Here is a 15690-nt window from a genome sequence, read left to right as displayed (position 1 = left end):
TTTTGTTCTTTGAATCAGGAAAATCCTCTTAGCTTTCTCTTGTATTTTCTGGTCCAGAGTTTAACCAAATAGTACCAAACTTATCTGGTGATTTCTTGATTTTCTTCTATAATATATTTTTGTTTCATTATTTATATTGCTGGCATTCCCTGCCAAATTGAGGCCTTGTTGGTCAAACTGTCTGACCTCTTTGTTCATAGAGTCTCCATGGGCTTCTTCTAAGATTCAGCTGAGTTCAATTGATTGTTTCAAGTTTCTTTGCACTTCCAGTCCTATTTCATACCTGCTTTTCTTTCTGTGTCTTTAGTTTGGGGAAACAAAGGAAATTTACTGAATACCTTGCAGCCTGTTCCCTCTCACTGCCACAATCATAGGCAACTAGATCAGCAGCTGCATTACTTACTGCATTCTAAAGAGAAATCCAGCCTAGAGGAGGATCAGAGTGGCTGCCTGCAATATATTGCCTTTCACCACATTGCTGATTCCCATTTTGGTATGGCAGATGCTGCCAACACCCTTGTCTCTGTGGTGCTTCTGTAGTCCTGTGTCTCTCCTGCCTTTCCTCTAGCTGATGTTTCGCTGGTGTTTAAATCCACATCCACCTGTGTTTTTATTACACACGGAGGTGGAAACTTTGCCCAATCATTCTTTTTCATCCTTCAGTTTTCTTTTGTTTTGTCTTACATGTATTCAAGGGGGAAACAGGAGGAGGGATGGAAAAGGAAGGGTTCGGTCTAGACTTCCAAAGCAATTTCCTTTTCCCTGCGGAGCGCAGCTCATTTCCTTCCAGAGCGATGTGTCTGGGAAGTTGCACATTTCTTCTCAGCACTGACTTTCCTGAAATTTGTTGAGTCAAAGCACAACTACTAGGCAGGATCCAGAGGACCATAAACGGCAGTGTGTGAGTGTTTTTGTCACTGCCAAACAGGAGAATAAACAGAGATTAATATAGAAAGGAGAGGACAGTCTAGATAAGCAGCCACAGTGTGGAAATGTTGAAAAAAAAAAAGTAGACAAATATCCACAGACACACCTGCACTTGGGCGTTCCTGCACCATGGGGCCTCACAGGGCTTATTTTTGCCATAAATGTCTCAAGGACAGAGAACTGAGCAATGTGGAAGTTGATGATTTTCCTTGAGGGTTAATTACAAGTTCTTGCCTTTGGGGAAAAAAAAAAGTAATGGTTTATGGTCCTAAATTTAACTCTTTATGCCTTACATTTAGCTCAAGACAGGAGAGTTCTTTTTCTTTAAAATGCACTTATATTTGCTGTTTTTTAATAGTATGCCATTTAGTACTGTGGCATCCACTCTTACAAGGTTTCTGTGTTTGCTTAAAATCAAACTAAAATTGTTTTAGGTTAAATTAAAACCAGACTGAAAGAGTAGTGCAGTCATGACTGAGCAACTTGCCTCCTCCAGAGAGTTCAATATATTCTATGCTTAATTTTTTTTCAAATAAAGAAATTCAGTTTGGAAAGGAAATGCTTGGGAGGAAAAAAAAAGTGATGAGATCATAATCTGTCGACTCCATAGACTTTCTAATTTAGTTGGTGCCTAAATGTGTTTGTTTGCTTAAAAGATGAGATTTCTTCTGTGTTGAGAGTGCGTAGAGACATGAGCAGGAAGATGAGCTGGAATTTGACTATGTGTTTGATGTAAGATAACAATTTCATCCATTCCATTTGTTTTTTGCTTAGCAAGACAATTCACATAGTGTTCATTGTCCTGCCACCAGTAATTGCAGATGTGTCTGAACAGCTAAAACTTACTTCCGAGTCTGAAAAAGCTCATAACTGATTAATTTTGTTAATTGTCAGAAAATGCACGATGAAACTTTGGAGAAGTACTTCCAAAGTCCCAGGTATTACAGTTATGCAGCAACTTGAGTTGGTTGATATTTTTTAGTAGATGAAGAGATGAGGAAACTTTACATTTTGTCTCAAAAGTGACAGTTCAGCAAACCATAAGCAGAGGAGCTTTAAAAGATCTCCTGTTTCTCAGATCCCTTCCTTTGAAATCCCAACTACAGAAAACCCTTTTGCTATTAGCCACAAGGTTAAACACCACAGTGTTTGCTACTCTCCAACTTAATGACATTTTTCCACGCAAAGGAAAACTCCTGGCTTAGGAAGAGGTTGTGTAGGGCTGGGCATGCTGGGCAGGCACTGGTTACTGCATCCACGAAATCTTCTTTCACTGGGGCCTCATAATCTGGAGCTGCTGTCTGGCATGGGAGATTTTGTAAGGGCAAGAAAAAGACAATACAATGCAATACAAAGACCTTGTTGTGGAGCTCACACTGCAAATTACAGACTTTTCTGTGAGAATAAAGGATGCTTCTTTTTGCTTGCTTCAGTTGGATTGCAGGAGGCCAGACTTCTACAACTCTTCCATTTGCAGAGGAACCTCTGCAGTGAAAAGATGTGCAGCTGGTAGCTGGAGGTCCTTGAATTCTATATTCATGAATATAGGTCAATGACCTATAGAATATAGGTCCTTGAATTACTATAATTCATCCACGTGTGTTGGGCTGGTTGGCTCAAGCTTTCAACAGCTGTAGCTGGCAGGGAAATTTCTGCTCTGTTAAAGAGAGTTCTGGCAGTCCCAGGTATTCAAGATGAAATGGAGGTGGGGGGAAAAAAGATGGTTATGACATCTGCTGATATAATTTGCAATTGAGGAATCACTTTGGGCTTTTTTATTATTCCTGAAATGTGTAGTTCTTTGTGGCACGGAAGTTTTTTTCTTTTGTTTTTGACATGTTTGTTGTCTTTTGTCGGTTCCAAGCCTGCATTTATTAGATCAGCTGAGGGTGAGAGGCAAAGGTGCTGCTGTCTTAGGGGAAGAATGGATACACAACCAACACAAATGATTTAAAAAATGCTACTTTTGTAGATATGATTGTGGCATTATGCACTCTGACCAAGAGAAGAAAATGCAATAGCACAAAATATTTTTACCCTGCCAGAAAAAAGACAGGGCAGAGTTTCAAACGTTTGAGTATTTTTTAATCTAATTTTTCCAAATATGCACTCTAGTGGTAATTGTGATAGCAGGGGGAGGATGACTCTTCAGGCACAAATTGAGGTTGAGTGTGTCTGTACATTTAGATGCTCAGTGTTGCACAAAGCAGGGCAGCTCTAGAGAAAAAAGCAGTTGTGTTCCTGCAAAGGAACAAATCCTTCCAGGATTTGAAGTAGTGCTATGCTAAGTGCTGAATGAGGCAGATCAAAATGCACAGAAGGAAAAAACCAGGGTATCTAGCTTTGTTGCCTACCATCTGAAAGGATTGCAGAGCCTGTGCTGTGTCCTAGGGTCTGTCAGTGGCATGTTGTATAACCTTAATAAAGAAACTGCATCTCAAAGTTCCTAAAGTCTTACATTTGTAAAATAAAAACAATAAGCAAGGTGCCCTGACTTCTGTGAATAAAAAGATGGTGTAAAAAAATTGTAGTAATGCTAATGATAATAATAATATATATTATAATAATAGACTTATTCTCACCATAATTTTAATTCAGATGAAATTACGTCTATTTTTTCTGTTAACGGTGCTAAGATACAGAAAGTATTTACAGAAAGTAAAGATGCAAAATTGCAATTTCTCTGAAGGTGTTTCATAGGCACAACCTGTAAAGATTCCAGAGCTCTTTGCTTTTTTCTGGTGTGTAGCATAGCAGTAAAGTATTTTCAGATTAATGCTTTTCAGCAGAAGTCTTTAGCACTTTCCCAGGAAATGATCAACAAATAAAACACACTGAGAAAGGAAGCTAGCATTTACTTTCTGTTTTTAAAGGTGGCTTGTATTTTGCAAAACAAGATGGAAGGGGCTACATGTCCCACAGCATTAGCATCTAAAGAAGAGTGTGTCTTACACTGCACTAGCAGTAGTGGAATATAGTAGATCAGAAGAGTTACATTTCTTATTTGTACCTTTTAATCCAAATTATTTTTGTTGTAGCTGACTCTGAGGCAGAACGGGCATAAGGATGCATGACGATCTCTTGGCATCAAGTCTTGACTCTTGACAAGAGATCTCTTTCCTGTCACTGTCTCCTTTTCAATTTCAAAGGCTGAAATAAAATGAAGTGCATTCACTTTTAAAACCTGAAGTGTGTTCTCTTAAGTCTCTAGATTTGGAAAAAACCCCATAGCTGGCTTGTTTAATGAACAATCCTTAATTTCAGTAGCAATCCCTAATTTCAGAGCCTGCCTTCTCTCAGTACTGTCCATGAGCTCAAAGGGGCCAGACTTGGGCAGATAACTGTGATGCTCAGTGGAAGTGGAAATGTGCATGTAAATTATATTTGTGGTCACTGCTTTTTTTCCTTCTTTGGTACAAATGTGATGAATACTGACCATCATTAAGCTGGTTGGAAGCAAGTGGAATAACAAGGTTACACCACAGAGAGAGGTTTTTCAATGTCAAGGAAGTCTTGGAGTTTCCTAAACACTTGGAGGAGGAATACTTTCTTCCTGAAACTTCAGGATGTGAATGAAGATTTACTGGGCTGAGTATCCCTTGCCTCTTGCTTGCTTTATCTAAACATTTAAGAGGTGCTACAGAAATAAGTGTGACCAGAGAACCACAATGCTTCCCAGAAAGCAGCTTTTTTGAGATGTGACACTGTCCATTTTATGTCACTCTGGGAACCCTGCTAAAGCAGAGAAGAGCAAATCCCTCCATCACAAATGCATAATAAGGGCTGAGGATGGATTATAAAGGTATGTCTTCCACATCACTAAATTATTTTTCTCTTTCCTACCCATAGCATCTGTATCAGAAACATTGCTGGAAACACATCTGGGAAATTAGCAGAATGTTTGTTTTACTTCCTTTTGAAGTGTTTTCATGGTTTTAGGTGAGTGTTTGACTTATGTTCATTGGCCCCTGCACAAGAGACTGAAAGCTATTTCCTTTTTCCTTAATTAGAGTGTGTGGAATATCGGGTTTCTGAGCAGTGAATTTCCTTTCAGGAGATAGGTGAGCATATGTGGTAGAAGTGATTGTTTTTGTAAACTTGAGAAGTTGGTCCTTCTATTTTATAGATACTTTCTTTAGCCAAACTTGTACTTTTCATACATTTTTTTGAATGTGAGAAGTGCATTTTTTTTTTTTATTCCCCACCTCCCCTTTTTTATTTTTGGAATTAAGTAGAGAAGTTAGAAATATCTGAGGGAATTTCTAGTAGGCTGGCCATAGGAATGTGGTAGCAAATGTGTTGAAGGCAACAGCCCAACCCTGTTTGTGTATGTAACTTGATTTGGAATCCGCAGAGCTAGTGCTGGTGAGAAGGTGGGGGGGAGGGAATTAAAATGGAGAGATTGTGTGCTGTTTTTTAAGGTCATGTATTTTTATATCTGCTGGCTTGTCTGTGTGGGTGGGCAGGTATGAGTCTTGGTCTGTCTTGTGCAATGTCAGAGGGAAGTTCAGGTCGGTGTGGTGCCGGGGCCAGCCCACATCCTCCACCCACACAGGCCCATGAGCAGTTGCACACATCAATCAGGGAAAACCCTCAGCTCCTGGCACCGTTGGAGCAGGTGTGAGAGCTCACGGTGACATCAGATCACTGTCACATTGCCATGGGGCAACCACCAGTTGGCCCATGCTCTGTGTACATCAGGTCTACCCCCTGAAATAAATCCTAGTCTGTGGTGCAGCTCCAGCACTCAGACGACCTATAACTATCCTTCTCTTTCACAGGTGCTTTGGAGTAGAACAAATTCAAAGAAGAAGGAGGAGACTGATTTTATACAATATTGCAGATCTCCATATAACACCCCCTGCAAAATGCCATGCTTTTTAAGGTGTCAACCAGTTATAAACAGAGGGAGAGAGGGAAAACCAAGGCTGTGTCCAGCCAAAAGGAGAGTTGGTGTGATCAGTCAAAAATTTGGAGGGTTGGAGTGTTTTTGAAGCAGAGACAGATGCTGTGCTGTGGAGAAAAGTTCTTGCAAAGCTACTGCTTTCATGTCCATTTAGTGCTGTTTTATAAAAGCACCAATCTTGCCCCTTCTTTTCGTTCCTTAAAATGTGGACCCAGAATAAATGCACTCAACCCTCTACCCAGGGGTAAATGCCCAGAATAAATGCCTACCCAGCCCTCTTTATTTTGGTGTCTCAATGTTTTGTAGTAGTATACCAACACCTACCTGTAAATAAATTGACTGTAGATAGTGAAAATAGTCTGCACTTTTCTCTGTGTCCAGGTAAGTGTGGAAGGGTATCACCAGCTTAATTTGCCCCCAAGAATTTGGTAGAATGTTTCTGGGTTGCATGAGCACATATGAGAGAAGAATTCAGTGTCAGCTTCTGGTGATTTATATAGGATATAGGTGATTTATATAGGATATCTATTAGCCCTGATTTTGCTAAGCAGATGTAGAATATTGGATCAAAATTATTTTGACATTTGCCAGTGGGCAGAGGAGGAGATCCAAGGACTGTGGAGATGGCAGGTGCCTCCAGTCCTGGGCATGCTTTTACGACTGTTGACAGAATGATGTCTTTATTATTTTTGGGTGGGATCTCAAAAGTTTAATGTCTCCAGAAATTGAGTTTAAGGTGTATTTCAACCTGCCTGTAGCAATTTATCTTCTCAGAGCCTGGAGGACAGGATGCATGTGTACCATCCTTCCAGCTGCAGTCTAAACCTTGCTTATGAACAAGTGTATGAAGAAACTCAGTTTAAATTAAAGGGCTTATTCAGTTATTTTATCTTTACACATAAGCAAGAGATAGGAGGATTTTAAGAAGGAGTGATGTTAATCACTATGGCAATCCTTTCTAAGGAAAAAAAATCTAACACTTTTTCATTCATTAAAATACTGTAGCCTTCCTGATTAAGTGTATTCACAGATATACAAAATTACAGGGTAGGGGCCTGCTTGGGAGCAAATTCCCCCTATATTGCCATGCCAACATGTGTTCATGCTGTTCCATTTCACCAACAGAAAATAACAGGCATAGATGCCTAGACCCATGAAAGCAGGTGGCTTCAGTTCTGCTGTGCGGAGTTGTTAAAAGCAGTACAGCAATTCTGACTTCTACAAGGTATTTCCAGCTTTGAAACACTGTTTTATTTAGTGATGAAATGTAATGACTTTGCAAGTGTATGATTAAGTGTAGCTTACATAGATAACCAGACCGTGTTCAGCTTTGTTACATAAGGTTTGGTGGGTGTGACATCTGCGAAAGGGGGGGTCTGAGCCTTTCTGGCTTAGGATGTGAACTCACCGCCACTGCACTGTTGAGAAGAATCTCCCTGTAGGGAGAAGTCTCCTCTTCCCACCCCCCCCCCCACCCCCCCCCCCCACCCCTTTATTTTTCTTTCCTGCCAATAACCTCTCTTGAAAACAAACTTCTAGACCAGCTGCTTCAGTGTCAGGTTTTTTTTACTTTGCCTATAGAAGCTGTTCCCTGCTTGTTTCACCCTCAGGAGCCACTTGGGTAGTGCTTCTGTTGTAAGGTACAGGAATTGCAATCACAGAATCACAGAATAATGGGGTTGAAAGAGACCTCTAAGATCATCAAGTCCAACCTACATCCTAACACCTTGACTATAGCCATGTCCAGTCTTTTTTTAAACCCATCCAGAGATGGTGATTCTACCACCTCTCCGGGAGGACAATTCCAATATTTAATTATCCTTTCAGTGAAAAATTTTTTTCGTAATATCCAATCTGTACCTTCCCTGATGTAGCTTGAGACTGTGTCCTCGTGTTGTCACTTGCTGCCCGCTGGAAGAGACCAACCCCCACCTGTCTACAACCTCCCTTCAGGAAGTTGTAGAGAGCAATAAGGTCACCTCTAAGCCTCCTCTTCTCCAGCTAAACAACCCCAGCTCCTTCAAACGTTCCTTATAGGGCTTATGTTCCAAGCCCCTCACCAGTCTTGTTGCCCTCCTCTGGACGCGCTCAAGCATCTCAATGTCCTTCCTAAACTGAGGGGCCCAGAACCGGACACAGCACTCAAGATGCGGCCTCACCAGTGCCGAGTACAGGGGAAGAATGACCTCCCTGCTCCTGCTGGTCACACAATTCCTAATGCAGGTCAGGATGCCATTGGCCTCCTTGGCCACCAGGGCACATTGCTGACTCATATTCAACTGGCTGTCGACCAGCACCCCCAGGTCCCTTTCCGCCTGAACACTGTCCAGCCACACTGTCCCCAGTTTGTAATGTTGTGGGGGATTTTTTGTGGCCAAAATGTAGAACTCGGCACTTAGACTTATTAAACGTCATGCTGTTGGACTCTGCTCATCCATCCAACTGATCGAAGTCTCTCTGTAGAGCTCTCCTTCCTTCCAGTAGATCAACACAAGTTCCCAGCTTAGTGTCCTCTGCAAATTTACTAATGAAGGACTGGATGCCCTCATCCATGTAATCTATAAAAATATTAAATAGAACTGGTCCAAGTACAGACCCCTGAGGGACACCATTGCTGACTGGCCACCAGCTGGAATGCAGCACCATTCACCACCACTCTCTGGGCCCGGCCATCCAGCCAGTTCCTAACCCAGCAAAGAATGCTCCTGTCCAAGCCATGGACTGCCAGTTTCTTTCCATGCATAACATTGCATGGATGTTGACTAACAGGCTGATGCACAGGAGAACGGCCATGTGATGATTACAAAATAGATGTGCTTGGCTTTACCAGCTCTGGTTTGCTACTTTACTGTACAAATGAGCTCATTCTCCTAATCAAGTTTTCACAGGGTAATGGTAGAACAGGCTGGTACAGACGGTGGAAGAAATCAAGGCAGACAGGGAGAGAGGGAGAAGAAAAGAAAAAAAGAAGAAAAATATTTGTCAGGCTTGATAGTGTTAATGAAAACATAAAGAAAGGAGGAAAGCAATGTTTGGAGAGCAAAGAGTGACCTGACAAATGTGACCTCTGTTTTTCCCAAGGGCTTCTGACTTTGAAACCAAAGCTGCCTTTAATGTTCACCAGGTGCCATCAGGGTGTTTTGATTGCCTTTATGGAAGGGAATTAACCTCATAGCTTCAGCATCTGCATTTCAGTGAACTTCAGGGACAGGGTGTATTCTTGTTCAGATCATAACCCTTAAGGTTCAAAGGCCATGAGCAGCTAAATAATTAATTCTGTTACTTCCACAGGAGGCAATGAACACAGAGATATACTTCACACTGGTTTTTCAAGGAATTTTTCCAGTTCCCGTTCAAACAGCTTCTGCCTGAGCATCTCTGAACAGCCAACTGGAGCAACTAGAAAGCGAGGCAGACACATCGCAAAAGCAAAGCTGGCAGTAAGATTATTCTTCATGCTAAAATAATACCCAGAAGTTTGTATTCTGTCAGCTGAGATTATAGCTCAGTTTCTTGGAAGAAGCAAGATGCTATTTTGCTGAAGATATATGGCTCTCTGTCCCCTGTTGTTATATAAGCAAATTGTGGTACTTATCATCCTCTTTCTGTCTGCTTCCTCTCTGTAGGTAATTGTGCCTCTGATATTACCTAGATATCTCAGCCTTGCCTGTGACCCGAGAGTAGATTTTAGCTCTTCAGGTAATTGTCTTGTTCTGCAGATGATGGATTTATAGGAATATTGCACATTGTCAATAAAAAGAAACAACTGACTGATCAGTGGGGTTTTTACTGCTCCTCCCCTTTTCCTCTGAGAGAACCAAGAGCCAACCATTTCTGGACAGCTCCCCCTCCCCTTTGATGTGCAGGGAATTCAAGCAGCTCCTCTAATCCCATGGTGCAGAGGCTTTGTTGCAGCAGGCAGGAAGGTAATATAGGCAACATATCCTCAACAGAAGAGTTTTTCTGGGAAGAGGACCTAGGGTTACCCAAGGGCCAATTCAGGATCATTGAATTGTGGGTCACTGGAGTAGTGGGGGGAGTAAGATTGCCTTGAGAGGTCCTGTCCAGCGATGACTCTTTGGTATCTTTGGTTTTCTCAGCCTTAATACTGTAGCAAATACATGCTTTAGGAAGAGAATATGATGGTATCTCTAACACATCTAGTTGAAGTGCAGGACCTCATGGGTCCAGATGTGCAACAGAATGACCACTGCTTCAGCTCATCAGTCACCTTCTGCACCCAATATCTGTTCATTCTACCATCACCTCCCATACCCAATTATCTGTTTTACAGTCCATTAATTTCAAAGGAGCAGAGTAACTTCAACAAGGGACAATGAAGGGATTTAAAAGGGCCTTAAAAGTTTGCAAATTTATAAACAAATGGCTGCAAATGATCATCACATTTGAAAAGTCGTGGCAGTCCAGTGAAGTTGTCACTGACTGGAAAAGGGGAAACTTAAAAGGGTAAAATGGAAGACCTGAAGAACTGCAGGACAATCAGTTTCACCCCAGTGCCTGGCAAGATCTTGGGAGAGGCCCTCCTGGAAACTGTGCTAAATCATGAGGAAAATAAAGAGGTGATTTGTGGCAGCCAACATGGCTTGTCTAAGGGCAAATCATGCAGACAAATTTGGTGGTCTTTTGTGACATGGTTACCTATTGGTGGATAAGGGAAAAGCAACTGATGTAATCTACCTGGACTTGTGCAAAGCATTTCACAATACCACATAACATCCTCCAAATTGGAGAGGCACAGATTTGATGGATGGATCACTTGGTGAATAAGGAAGTGGCTGGACAGTTTCACTCAAAGTGCTGCAAGCAATGTCTTGATGTCCAAGTGGAGGATAATGATGGGTGGTGCTCCTCAGGAGTCAGTACTGGGGCCAGCACTGTTTAACATCTTTGTAGGTACATGGACAGTGGGATTGGTGCAGCATCAGCAAGTTTGCCAACAACACCAGAATGTCCAGTGCAGTCAACACGCTGAAGGGAAGGGAATGCCATCCAGAGGGGCCTTGCCAGCTTAAAAAGTGGGCCTTTGCTAACCTCAAAGCTCAACACGGTCAAGTGTAAGGTCCTCCACCTGGACTGGGGCAATCCCAGACACAAATACAGGCTAAGTGGTTGAGGAATGGATTGAGAGCAGTCCTGAGGAAAAGGACTGAAGGGTGTTGATTGAGAGGAAGTTCAGCATGAGCGGGCAACATGTGCAGCTCAGAAAGCTAACCGTATTCTGGTTGCATCTAAAGAAGTGTGGACACCACATTAAAGGATAGGATTCTGCCCCTCTACTTTGCTCTGGCGAGACCCCACCCGGAGTGCTGCATCCAGCTTTGGGGTTGCCAGCATAAGAATAATACAGACCCGTTCGAGCAAGTGCAGAGGAGGAACACAAATATGATTAAAGGACTGGAACACCTATGAAGACAGGCTGAGAGAGCTGGGGTTGTTCAGCCTGGAGAAGGCTCTGGGGAGACCTTAGAGCAGCCTTCCAGTACCTAAGAGGAGTCTACAAGAGAGCTCAAGAGGGACTTCATAGAAGGGCCTGTAGAAGTTGGACAGAAATGAATGGCTTCAAACTGAAGGAGGGTGGCTTTAGATAAGATATTAAGGAAGAGGAATTTTTTTTGAGAATGATGAAGCAGAATGATCAAGCATCAGAACTTGATGAACAAGTTGGCCAGAGAGCTGGTAGATGTTTCTTCTCTGTCAACATTTATGTTGAATGGATGTTTGAGAGACCTGGTCTAGTAGAAGTTGTCCTTTCTCATTGCAGGGGTGTTAGAAGGGGATCTTTAGGGACCCTTACAACTACAACTGTTTTATTATTCTGTGATTTGGAATGCTGATGTGCAGCAAAGATCCAAGAGTGCTGTCGTTCACTGAACTGTACATAATAATGTTGTTAGTAGTCGCATTTAATATTGTGGCATAAATTGCATCTTGTCCTTACCTTTGTGTAAAAGCACTGAATTCATACTGCAGTGGTGCTTCTTATTAAAAGTGAAAAATGACTGTATAAAGCTGTATTTGAATCCAGATGGGGCATTTTATTAATAAGTAAATAATACTATGATGAAATTGAATCATACTGCCTTTTCCAATTTTTCTTTGAGGAGTGCCTGCTATGAAAGTGTATGTACAAATAAATTTTTTACTTATGTCTCTAAAAACATGTTGTAAATGTTTAATTTAATTTTAATGACAATGATGGTTTAGAAAGGAAACACTATTCAAAGACAAGAAGTATAGCAGTAAGATTTTAATTTTATGAGTTTTAAATAAAATATTAGAAGCATATTTTGGAATCACAATATTAACATCCACATATATAAATATACTTTTTTTTCTTGTTAACATCAAACTATGTTTGGAAAATTTCAAGAAAATTTCCAACACATGTGCAAAATCTAGGTACCTGCTCTTTTGGCTTCATGTTAGGATAAAAAGCAGGTGGTGAGTGGGATTTAGCAGTGCTACCAGCATAGCTGTGTGCTTTGGGGCCGATTATAATCACTAGGGAGATTGAAATGTATTGAAAACCAGAAAATCTCGTCAAGCATTTTAAATGAATTGTTGAAGTCCTCTAAGAGGATTTCAGAATGAAGGTATCTGAATGCATTCACGTGTGTGGGGAAACCTGAGTGCATATTTGCATTCCTGGGCCCTGGAGTAATTTCATGTAATACTAGCATAAACTAAGCCTGTGTTACTGTAAAGTGCATGTCGACTTGGATAGTGCTTTCCAAATCCATTCAGAGCTGTTATTAGTGTGAGGACACTTGTGATGGAGAACATGGACCTTCTTCAATTGCACCGAGTGATTTTTAAGGATGCTTCAGCATTGGGGACTCAATAATTGAGCCTGGAAGAGAGTGTTTCAAAGTAGATTTGAAAGAATAAGAGCAACTGGTCCATCTTGGAAATAATACTGACTTTTTTTTGTATTTTATTTTTTTCTTACGTAGTTAAAAATAATATTTCAGTATTTATTAAGTCCTCTCTAGTTTGTGTTCATGAGGAAGCTGCCTCATGAATATTTGCTGCTGAAAGGTTGTCCTGCTGCATTCCCAAATTTAACCTTCAGCTTCACTTCCCCATAGCATAGCTCTGGTTGCATTGTGAAATGAACAACTGATATAACCTTTACTACCTTTATTTCTTTCTGCACAAAGAATTTTGTTTCTGTGGTAGAAGAAAAACAATATTTTGAAGTGTGTCCACCAAGGTACAGCTGGGAAAAAAATAGAAGTCAGAAAAGAATTCTCATTATTTGCATTAAGAAAATATCAAATAATTCAGATACATGCATGGCAAAAAGTTTTCTGAAATTTTGACCATGCTTCTGGATGATCACCAGTTACTGGTAATGAATCTCCATATTTGTATGAGTGAACAGAGAAAAGATTACACAGATGTCCTGAAGTTAGTGTTCTGGATGTATTTTGACTGGTTGTTTTTTTACATTTTATGCCTCTTGCAAATTACTCCACAAGGCTATGAAGATATAGGTAAGCCAATGAGTTCATGAGTTTGAGATGCTACACCTATATATGTGTACACAATTTTTTCATATTGCAGAGTGGATATGAAATGGAAACATAGAATGGTTAGGGTTGGAAAGGACCTTAATAATCACCTAGTCCCACCCCACCTGCCATGGGTAGGGACACCTTTCACTGAACCAGGTTGCTCAGGGCCTTATCCAATCTGTCTTTGAACACTTCCACGGGCATCAACAGCTTCTCTGGGCAACTTGTACCAGTGCCTCACCACCCTCACAGCAAATAATTTCTTCCTAATACCTAATTAAACCTGCCCTCTTTTCAGTTTGAAATCATTGTCCCTTGTCCTGTCACTATCTGCCTGCATAAAAAGTCCCTCTCCCTCCTTTTTATAAGGTTTTTGCCCATTAAGGTATTGGAAGGCTGTAAAAAGATCTCTGGACTGAACAACTCTCAGCCTTTCCTTGTAGGAGAGGTGTTCCAGCTCTCTGATCTTCTGGCAATTCACCAGTATGAACTGCCAATGAGCTTTAGAGTAGACCACGTTTGCAACATCAGTTATGTTGTGTCTTTGAGATATTGTGGATTTGACATATTTAATATATGAGAAATATTACATTTGAAGAGATCTGTGGTGATTTTCTGTGCACATATCTGATACGAAACCTTTTTTGCAAACAAAAACTGATTTTTTTTGTATTGTCCAGATATCCACAAATAAAAAACAAAATTAGTGTGTTGATAAATATTATTTATGTTTGCTCTATGTAACTAGTTTGTTCAAATAGCCAATTTACTGCTAGTGGCAACCTGTTCCCTGACCAGTAATTCCATCCATTTTCACACTTAAGACTGAATTCCATTCAGTCTTAAGTGTGAAAAAGAAGATACTGGGATAGATGTAACTAAACTTCTGGAGGAGTTCATTTTAGTAGCTGCTTCCTTTGAAAATTCCTTTAAGATTAGTAGGATGTTAAGACCCATAGAAGTGAAAATGCATTTGATGACAAGAGAACAGAGGCATGGTACTGCAGTGCTTACAGCAAAGACAGCTGATGTGGGAGATGACAGGGCTCTTGGGGAGATATCTGTGCCATAATTGCTGCATTCCAGGTGCAGCAGCACAAGAAAACAAATCTCTGGATCATCCCTTAAAAAAAAAAAATGGTGTTGAAACACAGTGTGATTTTTTTAACTCGACTATTGACCTTGGAGTTCCTAAGTGAGGGAGGATAAAAAAAGGTTGGATTGTGAAGTACTGGCACACCTTTGGCTACAATGTGTAAATGTAATGGGTGTAAATGTAACAATGTTGTAGACATGAAAAAGGGGCAGAGTAGATGGGTACATCTGCTGACAATCTTTCTTTTTAATTTGGAGCCACCTGAAGGCAATAAGTAGCTGGATAATAACTCGATCCCCATACGGCTTCCGGTTTTTCAGATTAATAGTGTGCAGCAGGGGAAGTGGAAAACAAGTCTACTTTTAATTCTGGCTTCTGTTTGCCTTGTTGCGAACCTGAGAACATTTCCTGGTTTTGGTGATGGGAAATATAACCAAAACAGGCATCAACGAGTGACATTTCTCATGGCTGGCTTTCGACAGTGAGTTTTCACTATCACCTCAGAGATGCTGCAACATGCATGAAGGGGAAAGGAGGCCAGATCTTTACCATGCTTTGCAGTTAACTCACTTCAGCACTCTACCTTGTTGATTTCTAAGTATATATTGCATTGTATCTAAGATACATTTCCCAGTAATAATTACTTTGAGTCCAGTATTGCAAGGAGCAGGTGAATATTTTCCAGTAAAATACATGTACTTCTGTGAGAGGCGTACTTCGAAATAAGGAGTTTTACTTTGGTCTAGAATTTATATATAGACTCTCTACTTATAGTTTACATATTTTTGCTTTTGTAGCTTCCCATACTTTCCTTCCTGTCTGTGTTCTCATATTTCCTTTCTAAATTATAGATATGAGGGAACAACCATTTTCCTTGCAAAGGGCTTTACTTTTGGGGATAATAAATGGCCATTTTAAGAAAAGTCAGCAGTTCACAAGGGTGTTGTCGAACATGGGATTGTATGAAATGGGACTTTGGGAAAAACAAACCAAAATCAACAACCCTCGGAACCCTGCAATCTTGAGATGGATAGTACTAGGAAAAAATGCCCATCCTGCTTGTTTTTCTAGGAGGGTTTTTTTGCCAGATTTTAGCTCTTGCCCTGCCTTTGTCAAAAGAAGTTTCACAATGCACATTCACCTCCCATGTGAAGGGCATGGCAAGGAAAAGGGCATGATTGACTGAAGAAAGGAACAGTGAGAGAATTTGTACTTTGGCTGTG

The 15690-nt window shown here is 40.8% G+C and overlaps 1 long non-coding RNA gene across 12 annotated transcripts in view; it reads left to right on the top strand.

Annotated features, from left to right (window-relative positions):
* Positions 1-15690, top strand: part of LOC119698323 — a 260819-nt gene that overhangs the window by 201551 nt on the left and 43578 nt on the right. For 11 of the 12 annotated variants that reach the window (XR_005256115.1, XR_005256113.1, XR_005256119.1 and 8 more), the window contains one exon: positions 9125-11876. The exons of the other annotated variant lie outside the window; for it this stretch is intronic. This is a non-coding gene — a long non-coding RNA (uncharacterized LOC119698323). Of the gene's footprint in view, positions 1-9124; positions 11877-15690 lie in introns of those variants that run through there. 12 annotated transcript variants of the gene reach the window in all.

This window comes from Motacilla alba, chromosome 2, assembly GCF_015832195.1.
Source record: "Motacilla alba alba isolate MOTALB_02 chromosome 2, Motacilla_alba_V1.0_pri, whole genome shotgun sequence".
NCBI lineage: Eukaryota > Metazoa > Chordata > Aves > Passeriformes > Motacillidae > Motacilla > Motacilla alba.
Note: the sequence above shows the minus strand (reverse complement) of the source record. Positions and strands in the feature narration are given on the sequence as shown.